This window comes from Tamandua tetradactyla, chromosome 2, assembly GCF_023851605.1.
Source record: "Tamandua tetradactyla isolate mTamTet1 chromosome 2, mTamTet1.pri, whole genome shotgun sequence".
Taxonomy (NCBI): Eukaryota; Metazoa; Chordata; class Mammalia; order Pilosa; family Myrmecophagidae; genus Tamandua; species Tamandua tetradactyla.
The window spans coordinates 4,293,591-4,299,590 of record NC_135328.1 but is presented as its reverse complement, the minus strand read 5'-3'; positions in this window follow the sequence as shown (position 1 = coordinate 4,299,590).

Here is a 6,000-nt window from a genome sequence, read left to right as displayed (position 1 = left end):
ACATGGAACATTTTCTGTGGTAAACCTTATGTTAGGCCACAAATAAAATCTTAATGGATTAAAAAATATTGAAATTGTACAAAGTATCATCTCAGACAATGTTTTAGTTTGCTAAAGCTGCCTGAATGTAATACACCAAAAGTGGATGGATTTCATAAAGGGAATTTATTAGTTATGAGTTTACAGTTCTAGGGCCATAAAAATGTTAAAATTAAGGCATCAACAAGAGGATATATTTGCTCAAGAAAGTGAGCACATCTGGAGTTTTTCTTGTCAGGTGGGAAGGCACATGGCTGACATCTCCTGGTCCTTTGCTCCTAGGTTGAATTACTTTCAGCTTCTGATTCCATTGGTTTTCTATGTTGGCTTTCCAGGCATCTCCAAATGTCTGTGTCTAGGTGTCTGTTCTTTGTGCTGGCTCTTTTAAGGACTACAGAAAGATCGACCTTGAATGGGCAGGGTCATATTTCCATGGAAATAATATAATCAAAGCAGGAATGAGACACTTATGCTTTCTCTCACCACTATAATTCAGCATTGTACTAGAAATTCTAGCTATAGCAATCAAGCCAGAGAGAAATAAAAGGCATCTAAAATGGAAAAGAAGAAATCAAATTATCCTTATTCAAAGATGACATGATGCTATATATAGAAAATCCCAAAGAATCAACAAGAAAGCTATTAGAACTAATAAATTCAGTAACTTTTTAGGATACAAGATAAAAATGAAGAAGTTAATTGGGTTTCTATGAACTAGTAATGAACAACAATCTGAAAAGGAAATCAAGAAAACTATTCCATTCACAGTAGCAGTTAAAAGAATAAAATATCTAGGAATAAAATTGACCAAAGAAGTGAAAGTCTTGAACACAGAAAATTATAAAACATTGTTGAAAGAGATAAAGAAGACCTAAATAAGTGGGAATGTATCCCATGTTCATGGATTGGAAGACTTAACATTGTTAAGATATCAGTACTGTCCAAAGCAATCTACAAATTCAGAACAAACCCTTTCAAAATTCTAGCAGCCTTCTGGTGGAAATGGAAAAGCTGATCCTCAGAGTTTTATGCCAAAAGGGCCTTTAAGTGTCAAAATAACCTGGAAAAAAGAAGAAAAAGTTGGTGGATGCAAAATTCAGGTTTAAAAATTTACTACAAAGCTATAATAATTAAAACTGTGGTACTGGCATAAGGATAGATATCCAGATCAATGGAATAGAATTGAAAATAAATAAATCTAATCCAGGATGTAAAAGACTGGTGCACAGAAACCTATACAACATTGCTAAAAGAAATTAAAGAAGACCTAAATAAATGGAAAGACATTTTGTGTTCCTGGTCTAGAAGATTAAATATTGTTAAGATATAGTACTACTGAAGTCAATTTATAGATTCAATGCAATCTCAATCAAAATTCCAACAAACTTGTTTGCAAAAATGGAAAAGCTAATCATCTAATTTACATGGATGCATAAGGGGCCCTGAATAGCTCAAGAAACCTTGGAAAATAAGAATGAAGTTAGAGGACTCACAGTTTTCATTCTTAGCACTAATTACAAATCTGCAGTAATCAAAACAGCATGACACCAGCACAAGGGCAGACATACAGACCAGTGGATTAGAATTGAGAGTTCAGAAATCAACCCTCAAATCCATGGCTAATTGATTTCTGACATGGTGACAAAGAACAATTTATTGGGAAAGAATGATCTCCTTGTATTAGCGAGGGTAGAAAACCATGAGGATGAAAGAGTCAAGGTCTATAGGGCAGGCCACAAGCTGGTAGCTCCAATGAAGGTCCTCAGCAAATTCTCCAGGGAGGCTGGCTGGGGAACCTGGGGATGTAACAGTCCAAGATCTGTAGGGCAGGCCATGAAGCTGGCCGCTCCGATGAGGTAGGTCCTCAGGAGAGGCTGGCTGGCTGAATCCGGAAGAGTGATTATTTCTTCTGAATCCTCCTCGAAAGCCTTCCAGTGATTAGATTAAGCGTCACTCATTGCAGAAAACACTCTCCTTAGCTGATTGCAAATGCAGTCAGCTGTGGATGCCGCCAGTGTGGTCATGTTTTAAGTCCATGAAATATCCTCATAGCAACAGACAGGCCGGCACTTGCCTGACCAGACAGCTGGGCCTGGCCTAGTCGACACATGAACCTGACCATGACACTTTTCAAAAGATGATGCTGCAAAAAATAAAAAAAAAAACAGGACACCTACCTCACATGCTCAGAATGTCCAGTCCTCAAGAAAAAATTACAAAACGTGTGATGAGATGGGGAAGTATGGCCCAGTCATGGGATAGGGAGGTGGGGGGGGGGAAGAGAATTGGGGGGCGAGGGTGGCTAGTGCTTGTTTTATAAAAGGAAAGATTCCCTTTTTCTAGATCCAGTATTTCCTTGTTGACTATTCTCTAGAGTAAACCTTTGACTATTCTCTAGAGTTCTGACCATATTGTTTCTAACAGTTTCTGCTTGCTTTGTGTGTGTGTGTGTGTGTGTGTGTGTGTGTGTGTATGCGCACATGTGCGGATGTTTGTCTTGAGGACATGCATTTGGAGTTCCCTACTTCACTATCTTCTTGACATCACTGCCACTGCTGATTATTACTGACAGATACCTCTGGATAATGCTGTTCTTACTAAGGGAACTCTGAGTCAACCTAAATAAACACAAACCCTGATAGTGGAGTTCTTCAGCATGCTACCAGGCAGGTCAAGCAATGGCAATTCTCTGAGGGATGGGCTTTGGGGAGCTCTAAACATGTTTGCTGGCTCACAGCTATTGTGTATGTAAAACTGTTTAATTCCAGTGCTGTTGCATAACTAGGGAATGGGCTTCATGCAAGTTAGTATGCCACAAAGCTCACTGTTATTACCAAGATTCAGATTTTTTTTTCTTGAGTAAAAGCTCCTCTGTTCTGTAAAAGTGATTTGACAATTTTGCTGGTGTTTTCATTGCTTTTCTGAAGGATCAGAGTTTCAGAGGCCCTTATTCTAACATTCACTAGTATGTAGAATTCTCTGTTGAACTTAACTTCATGAATATAATGCCTTATACATTCATCCATGTCATTGCATGTTTCGGTAGTTTACTTTTTTTGCTGTTTGATTCCATTGTATGGAGAGTCCACAGTTTGTTTATTCATTCGACAGTTGATGTTTGAGTTGTTTGCAGCTGTCAATATTCATATACAGTTTAATTGTGTATACATATGTCTACATTTCTTTAGAGTTAATAGCAAGAAATGAGTGGGCTTGTCAGTCTTAAGTGGCAAATCATTTCTTAAAGCATTGTGTAATTTTCCATTTCAATCATGAATATGTGAGAGTTGTAGTCAGTCTGTATCTTCTCCAACATTAATGCCATTTTAATTGTTTTATTTGAGCCATTATACTAGGTATGTATTAATATTTCTTTATATCTTAATTTGCATTTCCCTAATGTCTAATGATAAGGATCTTTTAATTTGTTTGTTTGTCATCTGTTGGTGATTGACTCCTGTTCTTTACGAAGACATCTTCAAGTCCTAAGGCCCAGTCCTGGTGTGTAAAAGCATTTGTAAATAGGATCTTTGAAGATCCTATGAACATAAGGACAAATTGAATCAGGTTGGGCCTTAATCCAGCATTGCTTAAGTTCCTGTAAGGGGAGGAAATTTAGATGCAGAATCAGTTGAATATGAAAGTGGAAGCTGCAGAAAGAGAAACATATTGCTGTGTGACAGAGGCAGAGGTGCATGTACAAGCCAAGGAACACCAAGGACTGCTGGCAAACTACCACGCAAATGCTGCAGACTCTTGGAGAAAGCATGGACTGTGAGACAGTAAATTCTTTCTGTTTAAACCAACCCCTTCTGTGGTATTTTTCATAGCAGCCCTGGCAATCTAAGACTTTTGGTACAAGAAAGTAGAGTGCTGCTATTATAAACATCTGAAAATGTGGCATTGACTTTGGAATTGGTTAATGGGTAGGGTTGTGAGTCACAGTATAGAAAAAGCCTAGATTGCCTGGGAGAGACTGTTGGTGCAGCATCTGTAAAGATGCTTTCAGTTAGACCTTAGGAGGAAATGATGAATGGGTTATTGGAAACTGTAGGAACGATGTTCCCTGTTATAAAGTAACAGAGAAATCTACTGAGTTTTGTGATAGTATTGGATTAAAAGTGGAATTTTGTAATGATAAACTTGGACATTTAGCCAAGAATATTTCTAAGCAAAATGTGAAAGAAACACACTGGCTTCTCCTTCTTCCTTATAGTAAAATGTGACAAGAAAGAGATAAATTAAGGGCTGAATTGCTAATCTTAAAGGAACCAGCAGTGGATGATTTGGGAAATTCTCAGCCTATCCAGATAATGGGCTCCAAGACTAGGTCCAGAAACACTTCTAACAGGAGCCTCCATCAGTTTCTGGGAGGGGTAAGACCCCAGAGAATATGGCTCACAAGGCTGTGACAAAAACAGCTTTTTTAAAAGGAGATTTGATGTATGAGTCATGGATCTAATCAACCATTGGGAATCAGGAATGTAGATGCAATTATTCAGGAAGGATCTGTGGAAGATCCTTTTTTCCTGTGGCTTGTGGCTTAAGCGCCCTTGAGTGGCATGGAAAACAAGGTTTTTAAACATTTTTGTCTGAGCAGAATTACTGCTGAAAAGGACAGAGATAGGACACAATGAAGGAAGGATGACTTCAGGAGCAGAACCATGAAAGCAGAGGCTTAGGCAAAAGACATCTCAGGCCAAGAGAGAAGGGCCACCACCCCAGCATTTGGAAAGAGCAGTTTCTACCCGGTGCTCAGAGAGTGTGGCCCCTGCCCCAGTGTGACAGGAGAGCCTGGATGCCACCGTCAAGCTAGGAGCGTGCGGACTGCGTGCTGCTCTTCTGGGAGTGCATGGCTGCCATCTGGTATTGCAAGAGGTTGAGTCACATACCCTGTTGTGTGGAGTGGGTGGTGGCAGCATTTGCAGAGGAGGGGGCGGTATCTGTCACAGGCCCAAAGGACAAGATGTTGATCCACAAATGACTCATAACTTGGAATCTAAATGAAATTTGCCTTGTTAGGTTTCAGACTCACTTGAGACCCATGGCCCCTGTTTTCCTTCCAGTTTCTTCCTTGTGGAATGAGAGTGTCTATCCTGCCTGTCCTGTAAATGCAATCACTGTATTTTAAAAATTGCTTGATTTATAGGTCTCACAGATACACAGATGGAGCAGAATTTTGTCCCGAGACAAACCACATCCATTACTGATTGTGATGATAGTTTGGGCTTAGAGTTCTTGCTAAAATTGCTTAAGGCTTTGGGATTGTTGAAATTAAATTATGTTCCCCACATAACATATTAAAGGACTAATCTCTTGTCCTATGGGAGTGAACTCATTTGTAAATAGAATCTTTGAAGATCCTATTAGGATGAGGACAAATTCAATCAGACAAATAGGATTAACCTAAAATGACTTAAAACCTTATAAGAAAAGGAAATTTGGACGCAGAGACAAGAAAAGTCAGAACTGGAAGCCAGAGAAGGAGCCACATATTGCCATGTGACAGGGTCAGAAATGCATTCACAAGACAAGGCACACTGAGGATTGCTAGCAAGTTACAAGTGGCATGCTACAGACCGTAGGAAGCACGCATGGCCTATTGGTAGCTTGATGTTGGCCTTCTAGCAGTTAAAATTGTGAGGCAGTAAATTCTTGTGAAGCCTACCCATTCTGTGGTCTTTGTCATTTCAGTCGTGGCAAAGTAAGATATCATCTGTCCCTCTTCTTTAGTGAGTATTTGGTTCTTATTCCCAGTTTTTAATGAAAAAGTTTATTACTGCACTGTAGAATTACATATTCTGGATACAGATCTTTCCTCAAGTAAGTGATCTTCAGAAATTTTTTCCTTAGGTTGTGTCTTCTTATTTTTTCATATTCTTAATTATATCTTTTAAAGAAATTTTAAATTTATCAGTTTTCATAATTTTTCTTTTATGAGTTATGCTTTTTTTGTCCTAG